General features: G+C 53.0%; 1 protein-coding gene and 1 long non-coding RNA gene across 4 annotated transcripts in view; both read left to right on the top strand.

The window, feature by feature from the left end:
- The window catches only part of TUB (TUB bipartite transcription factor), a 92,060-nt gene that overhangs the window by 9,467 nt on the left and 66,324 nt on the right, over positions 1-16,269 (top strand). The window lies entirely within an intron of this gene.
- On the top strand, positions 22-5,275 carry LOC109374567 (uncharacterized). 2 transcript variants are annotated; one of them, XR_002122415.1, is made up of 4 exons: positions 22-1,716; positions 1,821-1,923; positions 4,592-4,682; positions 5,227-5,275. It is a non-coding gene; the product is annotated as an uncharacterized LOC109374567 (long non-coding RNA). The 2 variants fall into 2 exon arrangements; XR_002122414.1 differs by having other exon boundaries at positions 22-1,923.

Below are 16,269 nucleotides of genomic sequence, written 5' to 3'. Positions count from 1 at the left end.
ATAGAGTAGCAACGAAAATAATTTTATGGTTGGGGGTCACCACAACATGAGGAACTGTATTAAGGGGTCGCGGCATTAGGAAGGTTGAGACCCGCTGTCCTAGTCTAACAGGGAACAACTGTGTGGCTGTCCAAGGGTCCCAGACAGAGGCTTAGAGGAGTGCATACCTGTGTTGGGGAAGACAGCCATGCCCCCACCCCACCCCCACCATCCTTCCAGCAACTGCTTTTGATAGCTAGGGACAGTGTCCACAAGCGACCTTCACCCAGCCCAAGGGGGACGGACAACGTGAGTAGTGTCTGAAGTCTGGATTCTGCTTAGAGGCCACGGATGATAGGTGGGCATCCCTCTCCGCTGCCGTTTCTAGGAAGAAGGGTGGGTGTTTCTGTTGTCTGTGTTCCATTGAGTGAGCGGAGGCCAGGCCAGCTCGGGTTCTTGGGAAGGGGCCCCTTGAGGAAGCCTCTCCCTGATGGGCTGACACCGACATGCAGATGCCATATGCCTGCTTAGAACAGGCTCCGGAGTAAGACTGGCATCGCTCACCGGGGGTAATTACTGGTTTGGGTTCGATTTCCATTCAAAACAGTAATCCCAGCCTGAGCTGGGTGTCAGATCTGAAGGTTGATTATTAGTAACACTTATCAACAGCCTCTCAGCTTCAGGCAATTATAGCTAATCTGCCATTCCTGCTCCCAGTCGTGCAAAACTGCCAGCCTCTTCCCTGCTCGCCCACTCCGTTCCCCTCGCTTCTTCTCCTTTCCCTTCCCCTTAGCAGCCAGCCTGAGGGAGGGCAGGAGATGGGAGCCCCCTTTTGAGTCACTCTCACCCCCTTATGTATGTGCATGCTAGGCACCTGTGATCCCCAGTAGCAGCAATCTTTAAGTTGCAAAGTCTTATGAAATCTGAATCTGATTCTGTCAGCACTGAAAGGAATTCCTGTACCTTGCAGATAGAAACCCATATCTCCTGGCTCCTTGTCACATGACGCATTTTCGGTTGCATCAGGGCCCCTCCTGCCCCTGACTCAGCCTGTCTTCCCCCGCAGGCCAGAGACTAGATAAGGCAAGTGAGGCATTTACCTTAGGTACATATTTTAAGGGACTGTCACAAAGCTCAGTCATCCAGAGAAATACTATTTTAATGCAGTAATTTTTAAAAATGAAAATAAATGCAAAAACATCCATAATGAATACGAACAAAATTTTGTAAAGACAGGATCCAACCCTGGATGGCAGGACTTGGCCTCACTTGCCTCACCTTCATTTCAGCCCTATAGTACCCTGTCTTAATTTAAATTTAAAAAATTTTTGAGGGTATTTTTGCATCCATTTTGATGTAAATATTATTTATCTTGGTCACTGAGTTATTTGGCACCTCCTTAAATTTTGCACCCCTACGAGTGCCTCATTGGACTCACCCTAGTCCTGGCCCTGCTCCCCCACTTCCTGTTGGGCCCTACAGCCCTGCTCCCTTCAGTTCTCCCTGTCTAATGTCTCAGGTTGGGATCTCAGCTTCTGTCTGAGCTGGGGCCCCACCATGGGCTCTCCCTCCTGAATGCCCATCCTCCACTCCACCCCTCTGGACCTGCTTCATCCTTGGACACCTCCAAGAGGACTTGCAGGTTGCCATGGTAACTGCTGTGGTAATTGGAGGACAGAACACGCTGGGCTTGCTCCACTCCTACAGTCATGTCCGGCCAGAGCTGGATAAGTGCAGGTATGCCTGACAGAATCCCTGCTGCACGAATCTCAAAGGAAGCTAAAACATTGCTGGATGTGTATGGAGATGGAGAAAATTACATTTACCTGAATCCCTCCCAGGGGAAGGACAGCCTGTGGCTAATGGAAGACTGGTGATGTTTGTGACAGGGAGGCGAAACGCGGAAGTAAACATGGATGCTGGCTAACCAGCCTTCTGCAGAGGGTAGGTCTCATTCCCTGAAGGGTTTTGTTTTGCTGAGCAGGATCTGTAAGCTGAGGGATGCCTGTCACCAAAGAATGCCCTCCTCCTCCACCCCCAACCCTCAACTCCCCTCCCCCTGGCTGTGCTCAGCCTATCTCTAAAGGTTTAACAAACATTTCAGAAAGATCCTTGTTGAAGGAGTGCCCAGGATGCCAAATCATATGTGGGACTTGAGGCATTGTCATATCAAGGTCCAGGCCTATGTCATTTGGCCACTCAGTGTCCCAATGCTGGCCATCACAGTGAGAGACCCAAGAGTCTCAGGTGAAATGGGTCACAAGCACTCTGCCCTTGCTGTTCTCCACCATCTCCCTTCTGAGGCCTCCACAGCACCACAGAACTGGCACGCTCTGGCTACCCCGCCTGGCAGTAAGGCATCGCATCCAGTGCCTGCTCTGCCACTGCCTGGGCCAGCCGCTTCTCCTCCAGCCTCAGTTTCCTCTTCTGTGAAATCTCAATAATAATGCCCTCCTTCAAAGGCTGTGCTCACCATTTAAAGAGCTAACATATGTATAAGTGCTCTATACATCTGTATAACTGGCCAAGTGCTGTGACCGACGGAAGAGCCATGTGCTGTAGGGCCCTGGAAGACAGAACCAGAACCAAAGGGACGTGTGCTTGCGCTTGAGGTGAAGAAGAAATTGCTGATTGCAGAGGTGGAGGGCCCACTCTGGAAGGAGTGAGCACCCTGATGCTGGAGCTTGGGCAAGAAGGGGGACCAGGGACGACACTGCTTGAGAAGGTGCTAGCCTGAGTATCGGCTTTGAGATGCCCTTTGACTCTGACTGGAAAGTTCCATTCTTCCCACAGCAGGACAGAAGACATCTGAGAGTTTATGAGATGGAGGGATGAGGTGTCCAGTCCCAGGTGGGCACACGCCTGGACGCTGCCGTGTGCAGTGTGTCTGTACAGGATCCCTTCGTGCTGCCTCCCCATGCTGGCTTTGGAGCTTTGAGGCTTGTGTCAAAGTGGAGAGAACAGCAGACTGAGAGCTGGGAGACCTGGCTCTGAGCCGTCCTCCTTCTGAGCCTGATCTTCCCCACCTGTGTCATGAAGGGTGGGGGATGAGCTGCCCTTCTCAGCTGACAGTCTGTGGTTCTTCTATTTTCTGGAGGCCATGCGAGTTGACAGAAGGGGCTCACCTTTGCACTTTCCTCCCTGGCCGCTTACAGTCTCCTCACATGTCTTTATCTGTCTGCTTGGGAGACCAACGGGCCAAGGTCTTCAGGGTCCAGTCAGAGTGGAAAGAGCAACGTCTGGTTTTGCATCTCGGCATCATTTTCCCCTCAGAAATTTGAAACGGAATCCCAAAAAGTGGGGCTGGAGGTAGGGAAGAGAGAGGTGGAGGTGACATGACCCGGGAGCTAGAGTGAGTACCTGGTAGTAGATGAGGCTGGAGGAGCTGGCAGGACTTGGGCAGAGCACAGCAGCTCAGAGCCTGGCCCGAGGCAGTGGGGAGCTTCTGAAGGGTTAGTCAGGGTTGGGAGACATAATCAGATTTGCATTTAGAAGGAAGTTCACTCTAGTGTCAGAGGATGGATTGAGAGAAGCAAGTTGGAGGCAGAAACCATCCTGATGCCGAGATCTGGGCAACAGACAGGGCAGCCCTACTGAGGATGTGGGTCAAGGGAAGAGGGTGGGTGCAGTTGAGAGATGCTTGGTAAGAGACTTCAGAAGGGCTTGATAGTTGTCTGCGTGGGCAGAGGAGGGTGGACAAGGAAAAGCAGGAAGCTGCGATGGTGCCTGGGGGGCCGGGTGTGTCACTCACAAAGACAGAGTACATAAAATGAATGCTCAGGCTCACAGGAAGTCCTAGGATGCATACCTCAGTGTGAGGTGCTGTGGGACTGCTAGGGGGATGTGTCCAGAGAGCAGCTAGTTGGAAAGGTCTAGAGTTTAGGAGAGGGGTGGACCCATGATGCAAGTGTGGACATCCTCTATGTAAGAGCTGTGGGAAGTGAAGCCCTGTGAGGGGATAAGGTCACTCAGGTGCACTTTAGGTGGAATGAGAGGACAAGAGGCTAAGGACACAGACAGGGAAATCCTAAATCCCACATCAGTCCCTCAAAGGGACAATTTATTGTCCCCCAGCACAGAGCCTGCTACTGACTCCTAGCACAGGGCTGGCCACATAGAGAGCATCAGTGACTGTGTCCTCTGGCGGTGGTTCCTCCAGATAGGGCCTTTGTCCTCATTGCACCTGGCTATTCCTGGGTTGCTGTAGTAACCACAGATGCAGGGATACACAGCTTGTATTGCTATGGAAACAAGCAGGTGGGTGTCCATGAGTGGCATGGCCCGTGAGGCCTTGGGAATTCAGCCTGGTCCTGAAGGGCTTAGGAGGGAGACTAGGACCCGCAGAGAGGGTTTCCATGTCCTAATAAATCAGTGATGGTTGTTAGCCCAACTGTTGTCACGGTGATGGAGGAAGACACCCAGTGGCCTGTGCTAGCCTCAGGACTGAGCCAAGCGAGCCAAGGAACTACACCAGGCTCCAGATTTTTGTGTGTAGCCCCTCCAGGAGCAGCCCCCAAACTCACCCCATCCTCTGGCCACCAAGGGGCCCAGGACCCCTTTGCTTTCTTTCTGGGTTTGCACCCTTTTGCCAAGACAGGGATTTTGTTCCCAGGAGGCACTCCCCGGCCCATGGGATCTCATCATTCAAAGCAACGCAGGAAACTTGGGCCCCTGAAACGGGGCCACCGAAGAGATCCAGATCGGTAAGCATTGAACACCCCACCTCTGGCCCATGGACCCCACATCACATCCACTCACCCCTTCCCAGTGACCGCACCCCTCTGCAGTTCCAAGGCCTCCCCTCCCCCATGGCCACATGGGACCCCACCGCCCGAAGCCTCGGGCTCTAGACAGGGAAACGAGGAGGCTTTGTTCCTCTGCCTGCCCAGGATCCCAAGGGGTTCCTTTACCAGGGAGTGAGGCCTCTGCCCTTGGCGGCTCCACACTCCCGCCCGCTGCCTGTCCTGGTGGGCTCCTTCCAGCCTCCACCCCCGGCCCCATGTTTCATTCCCACAGCTCTGGTCTGTACCGCCCTCATTCTGGGCTACCTGCCTGCTGTCCCCGGCTCCACAGAGTGAGCACCCGACGGAAATCCCTCCACCCTGATCCCACTTAACTCCCACCTGAAGCGGCTGAGACCGAGGCCCTGAAGGAGGCCTTGCGTGACCGCAGTCTGGCCAGGCAAGGGGCAGGAATGACGAGGTGAGGCAACATGGGCGTGGAGTCACCCCTGCTTTTCCTCCTCAGGAGAACAACCAGGAGGAAGTACTGGAAGGAAGGAAGGGAGATCGTTCGGTGAGCTGGCAGGGGAGAAAGGAGCCCCGGCTGGGAAAGGGCCATCCACAGGAGACTGTGCGGGAGGTGGCGGGCAACACATGGGTGGCTCAGTGGCGGACCCCATGTGTGCTGGAGTGCGTGTGTGTGTGAAGTGGGGTCCACGAGTGCCTCATTGGACTGGGGGGGGACAGGAGCTGGGGTGGGGAGGCTGGCGCGGGTTCCAGTGGTTTGTCCCGGGACAGGGTGGGGGCCGGCCGGGCCCAGCCCTGAGGGGCAGGGGGTCGGTTCCAACCTGGCCTCTCCTGGGCCCCTGGGTCCCGGTGCTGGGTTACACCTCCTCCCCCCTCGGGCCACTTTGTCCTCCCCTGGGTGTCATCTGTCGGGCGGTGTGTCCTTGGGGCAGTTCAGTCCCATCCCCCCTCATGCCGTTGGGGTTTCCTGCTTGGGAAGGGGCTGGAGGGGCATCAGCTGGACGTTGAGAGATACCCTTGGGATCGGAAGGGGAGTTGCTGCAGCTGCGCAGAGCCTCCCATTGCAGGTGAGTGTCTGTGCCCCGAGTGGGGGGGGGGTGGAGGGGGGTGGGAACGGAGAGAGGGCAGGACTGAGATCTGGGGATCCCCGTTGGCCAAGCTTCTCACCACCCTACCTGTTCTACTGCAGCCCCTTGTGACACCACCCCCAACCTCTCTCTAGGAGGCAGCAGTGAAGTGGGCTGGTAGTCCCTTGAGCGTCTGGTACTTGTTGGCAGTCTTGGGTTGAAGTTTTTAATGGGCTGTGGCCTGGGTAGTGGACCATGGACAGCCACTGTGGTGTGCAAGTGAGTTTGGACTAAATAGGCAAGTTGTGACTGGGTGGACTGGCAGCCTGTTTTTGTGAATAAATGGAATACGTACATCCATTTGTTTATGTATGGTCTATGGCTGCTTTCACCCTACAGCCTCAGAGTTGAGCACAGCTCAGAGTTCAAGCCTCAAATATTTACTGTCTGGCCCTTTAGGAAAATGTTTGCCCACCCTTCTCAGATATTCCCCATTGTGCATGCTCCCCTTCACCCTGGGTGTGTCCATTCTCTTCCTCTCCCCCCACACCTCAGCACATTCCCTTCCTCCTCCCTCTGCATCCCCCACACACCTGGCTCACCCCAGGCTGAGTGCTGTCTACACCTGGGGACTTTACTTTGGGGCCCACTCACCTCACCTTGCCTCACTACTTTCTCTGGCCAAGAAAGGAAAATGATTGGGCGCAACAGGCATTACAGAATCCAATAGGGTATCTGAGGGCTGAGGGCCGAGCCCCTGCGACATTCTTGACTGGCCCCATGATGAAAATAGGCCCCTTCCCAGGCCACAGGAGCAGGGTGAGTTAGCTGATGGTGAGCACCGCTTCTCTGGGACCCCCAGATCTGTTACAGCACCTGAGAGGCTGAGCAGGCCAGTTCTGGGTGTGGGCCTCCTGTCACCTCTCCCTGGGGTCCTGGCCGTGAGCAGGTGAGAAAGCTGAGGTCCCAGTGGAGTTGGGGCGGGGGGAACACTGCTGAAGGAGCACAGAATGATAGGGCACCAGGATGCCCTGGAGAGACCTAGGGGCACCAGAGGCACAGCCCCTACCCTGCCTGCTACTCAGCGGCCCATAGTGCCTCTTTCTTCCAAGCCCCAAGCATTTGTGAACAAAGCCAAACCCCTTTTCTTGGTTCCCTATTGCACAGCTGAGTTCAGGGGTCTGTTTCAGGGGAAGGAGAGGAGCAGAGGGAGACCTCAGGTCCTGAAGACAGAGCTGCTGTCACTAGGTGGCACCCTTGAAGTGTCGGCTCCTGCTAGGGAGGGTGCTGCGTGTTCTGACACTTGCCCACTGTTCACCTGTCCAATTCCAGCCTAAAAGGCTGTGGTGTCATACACTCTGAATCCCACCAGGTCTGACCAGCTCTGTCTGCCCCCGAGGCAGCTCATCAACCCCTCCATTCTGTGGCTCGGGGCATTTTTACTTGGGACATGAGAATGGGCCATCAGGGACCGCCTGCAGTTGTAGTGATCTGTCATTACCTGCCTACTTATCCTCTTTCCCCACAGGACTCCTTGTGGGCAGGGACTGTCTCATTTCCCTCTGGGCCACAGGTCCTGGCACAGTAGAGAGGGCACAAGGTGGTGAATGATGTGCAAACAGGAGAGAGTGTTGCCATCACTGTTTGCCACCGTAATGTGTCTCATGAATCCTCTTTAGTATCCTGCTACCTCACTGGGCAGCCAGGGGGAAGGACCCAGGCACACGTATATCCTGGGAGGAGAGCTGGTTCAGAGGCAAGAGAAGGCTTTTTCCCTCTGGCCTGGTTCTGGGTGGTGCCAGCATTCTAGGACTCCTCTAGATAGGATGAGAGGCACTGAGGAGACACAGGCTAGGGTGGGAGAATGTTGCTTGTTTCCAGGGAGAGTTTCCAGGAATACCTGGCCTTGTCTGGCAGCAGGAGCAAGCACACGCTCATCAAGGATGGAGAAAGGGGCTGAGGTGGACCCTATGGTGGCCTTGCCCTTCTCACCTGGCCCCAGTTCATGCCATCCCAGGAACCTCCTAGTCCAGCGGTTCTCAACCTGTGGGGCGCGACCCCTTTGGGGGTCGAACGACCCTTTCACAGGGGTCGCCTAAGACCATCGGAAAACAAAAAGATATTTACATTACGATTCATAACAGTAGCAAAATGACAGTGATAGAGTAGCAACGAAAATAATTTTATGGTTGGGGGTCACCACAACATGAGGAACTGTATTAAGGGGTCGCGGCATTAGGAAGGTTGAGACCCGCTGTCCTAGTCTAACAGGGAACAACTGTGTGGCTGTCCAAGGGTCCCAGACAGAGGCTTAGAGGAGTGCATACCTGTGTTGGGGAAGACAGCCATGCCCCCACCCCACCCCCACCATCCTTCCAGCAACTGCTTTTGATAGCTAGGGACAGTGTCCACAAGCGACCTTCACCCAGCCCAAGGGGGACGGACAACGTGAGTAGTGTCTGAAGTCTGGATTCTGCTTAGAGGCCACGGATGATAGGTGGGCATCCCTCTCCGCTGCCGTTTCTAGGAAGAAGGGTGGGTGTTTCTGTTGTCTGTGTTCCATTGAGTGAGCGGAGGCCAGGCCAGCTCGGGTTCTTGGGAAGGGGCCCCTTGAGGAAGCCTCTCCCTGATGGGCTGACACCGACATGCAGATGCCATATGCCTGCTTAGAACAGGCTCCGGAGTAAGACTGGCATCGCTCACCGGGGGTAATTACTGGTTTGGGTTCGATTTCCATTCAAAACAGTAATCCCAGCCTGAGCTGGGTGTCAGATCTGAAGGTTGATTATTAGTAACACTTATCAACAGCCTCTCAGCTTCAGGCAATTATAGCTAATCTGCCATTCCTGCTCCCAGTCGTGCAAAACTGCCAGCCTCTTCCCTGCTCGCCCACTCCGTTCCCCTCGCTTCTTCTCCTTTCCCTTCCCCTTAGCAGCCAGCCTGAGGGAGGGCAGGAGATGGGAGCCCCCTTTTGAGTCACTCTCACCCCCTTATGTATGTGCATGCTAGGCACCTGTGATCCCCAGTAGCAGCAATCTTTAAGTTGCAAAGTCTTATGAAATCTGAATCTGATTCTGTCAGCACTGAAAGGAATTCCTGTACCTTGCAGATAGAAACCCATATCTCCTGGCTCCTTGTCACATGACGCATTTTCGGTTGCATCAGGGCCCCTCCTGCCCCTGACTCAGCCTGTCTTCCCCCGCAGGCCAGAGACTAGATAAGGCAAGTGAGGCATTTACCTTAGGTACATATTTTAAGGGACTGTCACAAAGCTCAGTCATCCAGAGAAATACTATTTTAATGCAGTAATTTTTAAAAATGAAAATAAATGCAAAAACATCCATAATGAATACGAACAAAATTTTGTAAAGACAGGATCCAACCCTGGATGGCAGGACTTGGCCTCACTTGCCTCACCTTCATTTCAGCCCTATAGTACCCTGTCTTAATTTAAATTTAAAAAATTTTTGAGGGTATTTTTGCATCCATTTTGATGTAAATATTATTTATCTTGGTCACTGAGTTATTTGGCACCTCCTTAAATTTTGCACCCCTACGAGTGCCTCATTGGACTCACCCTAGTCCTGGCCCTGCTCCCCCACTTCCTGTTGGGCCCTACAGCCCTGCTCCCTTCAGTTCTCCCTGTCTAATGTCTCAGGTTGGGATCTCAGCTTCTGTCTGAGCTGGGGCCCCACCATGGGCTCTCCCTCCTGAATGCCCATCCTCCACTCCACCCCTCTGGACCTGCTTCATCCTTGGACACCTCCAAGAGGACTTGCAGGTTGCCATGGTAACTGCTGTGGTAATTGGAGGACAGAACACGCTGGGCTTGCTCCACTCCTACAGTCATGTCCGGCCAGAGCTGGATAAGTGCAGGTATGCCTGACAGAATCCCTGCTGCACGAATCTCAAAGGAAGCTAAAACATTGCTGGATGTGTATGGAGATGGAGAAAATTACATTTACCTGAATCCCTCCCAGGGGAAGGACAGCCTGTGGCTAATGGAAGACTGGTGATGTTTGTGACAGGGAGGCGAAACGCGGAAGTAAACATGGATGCTGGCTAACCAGCCTTCTGCAGAGGGTAGGTCTCATTCCCTGAAGGGTTTTGTTTTGCTGAGCAGGATCTGTAAGCTGAGGGATGCCTGTCACCAAAGAATGCCCTCCTCCTCCACCCCCAACCCTCAACTCCCCTCCCCCTGGCTGTGCTCAGCCTATCTCTAAAGGTTTAACAAACATTTCAGAAAGATCCTTGTTGAAGGAGTGCCCAGGATGCCAAATCATATGTGGGACTTGAGGCATTGTCATATCAAGGTCCAGGCCTATGTCATTTGGCCACTCAGTGTCCCAATGCTGGCCATCACAGTGAGAGACCCAAGAGTCTCAGGTGAAATGGGTCACAAGCACTCTGCCCTTGCTGTTCTCCACCATCTCCCTTCTGAGGCCTCCACAGCACCACAGAACTGGCACGCTCTGGCTACCCCGCCTGGCAGTAAGGCATCGCATCCAGTGCCTGCTCTGCCACTGCCTGGGCCAGCCGCTTCTCCTCCAGCCTCAGTTTCCTCTTCTGTGAAATCTCAATAATAATGCCCTCCTTCAAAGGCTGTGCTCACCATTTAAAGAGCTAACATATGTATAAGTGCTCTATACATCTGTATAACTGGCCAAGTGCTGTGACCGACGGAAGAGCCATGTGCTGTAGGGCCCTGGAAGACAGAACCAGAACCAAAGGGACGTGTGCTTGCGCTTGAGGTGAAGAAGAAATTGCTGATTGCAGAGGTGGAGGGCCCACTCTGGAAGGAGTGAGCACCCTGATGCTGGAGCTTGGGCAAGAAGGGGGACCAGGGACGACACTGCTTGAGAAGGTGCTAGCCTGAGTATCGGCTTTGAGATGCCCTTTGACTCTGACTGGAAAGTTCCATTCTTCCCACAGCAGGACAGAAGACATCTGAGAGTTTATGAGATGGAGGGATGAGGTGTCCAGTCCCAGGTGGGCACACGCCTGGACGCTGCCGTGTGCAGTGTGTCTGTACAGGATCCCTTCGTGCTGCCTCCCCATGCTGGCTTTGGAGCTTTGAGGCTTGTGTCAAAGTGGAGAGAACAGCAGACTGAGAGCTGGGAGACCTGGCTCTGAGCCGTCCTCCTTCTGAGCCTGATCTTCCCCACCTGTGTCATGAAGGGTGGGGGATGAGCTGCCCTTCTCAGCTGACAGTCTGTGGTTCTTCTATTTTCTGGAGGCCATGCGAGTTGACAGAAGGGGCTCACCTTTGCACTTTCCTCCCTGGCCGCTTACAGTCTCCTCACATGTCTTTATCTGTCTGCTTGGGAGACCAACGGGCCAAGGTCTTCAGGGTCCAGTCAGAGTGGAAAGAGCAACGTCTGGTTTTGCATCTCGGCATCATTTTCCCCTCAGAAATTTGAAACGGAATCCCAAAAAGTGGGGCTGGAGGTAGGGAAGAGAGAGGTGGAGGTGACATGACCCGGGAGCTAGAGTGAGTACCTGGTAGTAGATGAGGCTGGAGGAGCTGGCAGGACTTGGGCAGAGCACAGCAGCTCAGAGCCTGGCCCGAGGCAGTGGGGAGCTTCTGAAGGGTTAGTCAGGGTTGGGAGACATAATCAGATTTGCATTTAGAAGGAAGTTCACTCTAGTGTCAGAGGATGGATTGAGAGAAGCAAGTTGGAGGCAGAAACCATCCTGATGCCGAGATCTGGGCAACAGACAGGGCAGCCCTACTGAGGATGTGGGTCAAGGGAAGAGGGTGGGTGCAGTTGAGAGATGCTTGGTAAGAGACTTCAGAAGGGCTTGATAGTTGTCTGCGTGGGCAGAGGAGGGTGGACAAGGAAAAGCAGGAAGCTGCGATGGTGCCTGGGGGGCCGGGTGTGTCACTCACAAAGACAGAGTACATAAAATGAATGCTCAGGCTCACAGGAAGTCCTAGGATGCATACCTCAGTGTGAGGTGCTGTGGGACTGCTAGGGGGATGTGTCCAGAGAGCAGCTAGTTGGAAAGGTCTAGAGTTTAGGAGAGGGGTGGACCCATGATGCAAGTGTGGACATCCTCTATGTAAGAGCTGTGGGAAGTGAAGCCCTGTGAGGGGATAAGGTCACTCAGGTGCACTTTAGGTGGAATGAGAGGACAAGAGGCTAAGGACACAGACAGGGAAATCCTAAATCCCACATCAGTCCCTCAAAGGGACAATTTATTGTCCCCCAGCACAGAGCCTGCTACTGACTCCTAGCACAGGGCTGGCCACATAGAGAGCATCAGTGACTGTGTCCTCTGGCGGTGGTTCCTCCAGATAGGGCCTTTGTCCTCATTGCACCTGGCTATTCCTGGGTTGCTGTAGTAACCACAGATGCAGGGATACACAGCTTGTATTGCTATGGAAACAAGCAGGTGGGTGTCCATGAGTGGCATGGCCCGTGAGGCCTTGGGAATTCAGCCTGGTCCTGAAGGGCTTAGGAGGGAGACTAGGACCCGCAGAGAGGGTTTCCATGTCCTAATAAATCAGTGATGGTTGTTAGCCCAACTGTTGTCACGGTGATGGAGGAAGACACCCAGTGGCCTGTGCTAGCCTCAGGACTGAGCCAAGCGAGCCAAGGAACTACACCAGGCTCCAGATTTTTGTGTGTAGCCCCTCCAGGAGCAGCCCCCAAACTCACCCCATCCTCTGGCCACCAAGGGGCCCAGGACCCCTTTGCTTTCTTTCTGGGTTTGCACCCTTTTGCCAAGACAGGGATTTTGTTCCCAGGAGGCACTCCCCGGCCCATGGGATCTCATCATTCAAAGCAACGCAGGAAACTTGGGCCCCTGAAACGGGGCCACCGAAGAGATCCAGATCGGTAAGCATTGAACACCCCACCTCTGGCCCATGGACCCCACATCACATCCACTCACCCCTTCCCAGTGACCGCACCCCTCTGCAGTTCCAAGGCCTCCCCTCCCCCATGGCCACATGGGACCCCACCGCCCGAAGCCTCGGGCTCTAGACAGGGAAACGAGGAGGCTTTGTTCCTCTGCCTGCCCAGGATCCCAAGGGGTTCCTTTACCAGGGAGTGAGGCCTCTGCCCTTGGCGGCTCCACACTCCCGCCCGCTGCCTGTCCTGGTGGGCTCCTTCCAGCCTCCACCCCCGGCCCCATGTTTCATTCCCACAGCTCTGGTCTGTACCGCCCTCATTCTGGGCTACCTGCCTGCTGTCCCCGGCTCCACAGAGTGAGCACCCGACGGAAATCCCTCCACCCTGATCCCACTTAACTCCCACCTGAAGCGGCTGAGACCGAGGCCCTGAAGGAGGCCTTGCGTGACCGCAGTCTGGCCAGGCAAGGGGCAGGAATGACGAGGTGAGGCAACATGGGCGTGGAGTCACCCCTGCTTTTCCTCCTCAGGAGAACAACCAGGAGGAAGTACTGGAAGGAAGGAAGGGAGATCGTTCGGTGAGCTGGCAGGGGAGAAAGGAGCCCCGGCTGGGAAAGGGCCATCCACAGGAGACTGTGCGGGAGGTGGCGGGCAACACATGGGTGGCTCAGTGGCGGACCCCATGTGTGCTGGAGTGCGTGTGTGTGTGTGAAGTGGGGTCCAGGGGAGGGTGTGGCCCCTAAGCAAACTCTGCACTCACCGTGCCTGCTGTGGCCTTGGTTTGTTCCTCCTGGGTCCTTCTGTGCCCCACCAGCCAGGTGGTACTGACGAGAGAGCCCGAGTCCTGGGCTCTGCTCCCCAGCCTGTCCTGGGCCTCTCAGCCAGGCCTTCCCTGGGCCACTGGAGAATTCCTTCCCACTGTCTGAGCGCCCAGACCTGCCCCACTGGCACCCTCTGGCCTGTCTTCCACAGTCAGGTGATGTGTCTGTCAGGACTCCTGACCAGGACTTTATGTGTACCCTACTGATGACAGGGTCCCTGGGATATGTTTTTTGGCCCAAAGGATGGGCATAAATAGCTGCCCTGTGAAGGAGGGGGCTCAGACGTGTGTACAGATGAGACAAGATGATGGGATCCCCTCCCCAAGTGCAGCGTGGCTGCTGAAGGGCCTCAGTGCCTGAGGAATCTGCCCACACTTCCAGGGACCAGGCCAGAGAAACGGGGCACCTGGGGCTCTGTTTTGCCCGCTCCTGGGTTTCTGATGGGGTCTGTGATGATGGGGTCCTAAAAGGGAAGCTCTATGCAGAGCCATGGGTCTCAGGGATGGCCCCATGGCCAGGACCTCCTGTGATCTCCATTTCTACACACAGCCTCAAACCAGGTTGGCTTTTTAGCCTGAAGAAAAATCTCATGAAGAGAAACGGGAGGAGTGGTGTATCACTTGAGCAAACCTCAGGGGCTCTTGGGGAGGAGGAGGAGGAGGAGAATGAAGGGTGCAAGTAGCGAATCCCAGGGGGATGACTGCTGCATGACTCTAATGAGGCTGGAAGACTTCAGCTCATCTGTCTTCTGCAGCTGGTGCATTTTGAGTGATGTGAGCTGATGAGTCTCCTTCCTGCACCCACCACCCATACACTGTTAAGTTTGCAAGAGTCTATGAGATGCCACATCCAACCCCTTGTTTAACAGGCAAAACCGAGGCCTCAGGGCAGGGTCACACCGCAAGTTCATGGCAGAGTCAGGACTAGAAAGCAGGCTTCCTGCTCAAGGCTTTTTCTCTGAACTGCAGACCAGGGAGCCAGCCTTGCTGTGTGGGAGTCAAGAGCCTTACTGGAAGTGAGTGGTTCTTTGGTTTGACCTTGCTTCATGTGAACAGAGGCCCTGGGCATACTGTGGTCTGTGTATCTACAGCTGATGGCTAGCTGGCAGGGACTCCAGGCCATACTGGGTTTTTGGGGTGATTATTTCTGGGATTTGGTGCCTCTCTACTTTACCCAGATCCCCCAACACCACTCTGGCTCTTCCATGTTGAAAAGCTCTGCCAGTTTCCCTTAAAACTGTGTTAATTCAAGATGCTACCAATAAGCGTGATGTTTGACCCGTTGTGGCCAGTCCTGTGTGGGCACACAGGGCTGCCAGTAGATGGACAAGGGAAATGAGGAACCAGATGGCCTCATGGCCGAGAGCTGAGTTATAGGGACATATCTCTGCAGGTTGGGAATAGTTATAATTAATGGCAAAGTTCATGGTCCAGCCATGTGGAGACGTAGCATTCCTTCTCTCCTCTGTATTTTCATTGGGTCAACTTTCCTGATTCCTCTGTTTCGTAACCCAGTTAAGAAACAAAACAAAAATACCTTGACTTGACAACCTCCTCTCTCTCCTACCCTTCTAAACCCAACCTATTGAAATCAAAGTCAGTGTTTATCTCCACTTCCTCACCTCCTGCTGAGTCCTCAATCCACTGCGACTGGGTGTCTGCCCCCACTTCATCAGCAGTGCTTCCCACGCCTCCAGTCAGGTCTCCAGTCATTCTTACTGTAAATCCAGGAGAAGTCTTTCAGTTCCTAGTTGATCTCTCACCAGCATTTGACATAGCTGAGTGCACTCTGCCTTTTGAAGCGCTCTTCCCTTGCATCCTGTGACCCCACACTCTCCTTTTCTACCTGCCATTCTGTTAATTATTCCTGTTTTCTTCATGAGATTTTCTTCTTCTGTTCACCCTGGAAATAAATGCTGATGTGTCTCAGGATTCTGTCCTGGTCCTTTTTTCTTCCTTACGCCAATCTCATTGATTACCGTGGCTTCAACTTCCATATAGCTGATTGAGGACTAAAGTTGCTCCCTAGACCTTACTTATTCATTTCATTTTTTCTTTTCAATTCTGTCAGTTTTTGCTTCATGTGTATTGAAGCTCTGTTCTTAGCTACATAAATATGTACGATTAAGTGTCCCCTTAAGAACTTAACCCTTTCATCAATATGATATATCTTTATCACTGGTAATATTTCTTGTTCTGCAGTCTAGTTGGTCTGAGATTAATATAATTACTCCAGCTTTCTGTTGATTGGTGTTTGTATGGCATATCTTTCTCCATCCGTTTAATCTCTCTGACTTTGTATTTAAAGTGGGTTTCTTTTAGAAAGCATATAGGTAATTGCATCATTTGTATCCAACCTGACAATTTGGCTTTTTAATTGGAGTGTTCAGATACTTAATTTACATTAAATGTCAATATGCTTGAGTTTAAATCTACCATCTTGCCATTAGTATTCTGTTTTTCCCACTTGTTTTTTGTCCCCCTTTTCTTCTTTTCTTGCTTTCTTTGAGATTGGATATCTTTTATGATTTTGTTTTAACTCTATTCTTAGCTTATTAGCTGAAACTCTTTTTTTGTTTATGTTTTTGTTTGTTTTTCTTAGGAATTAATGTAGGGTTTACAATATCCATCTTCAACTTACCACAGTCTACCTTAAAATAATATTATACCACTTCATATATATTATAAAAACCAGTATACTTCCATTCCTCCTCCTTGTCTTTTGAGCTGTTATTGTTATGAATTTTGCTTTTACCTATGATATAAACCCAACAATACATTGTTATTGTTTTACTTTAA

Source organism: Hipposideros armiger, unplaced genomic scaffold (genome assembly GCF_001890085.2).
Source record: "Hipposideros armiger isolate ML-2016 unplaced genomic scaffold, ASM189008v1 scaffold_834, whole genome shotgun sequence".
In the NCBI taxonomy this organism is placed as follows: Eukaryota; Metazoa; Chordata; class Mammalia; order Chiroptera; family Hipposideridae; genus Hipposideros; species Hipposideros armiger.
This window is presented reverse-complemented; position numbering and strand designations above follow the sequence as displayed.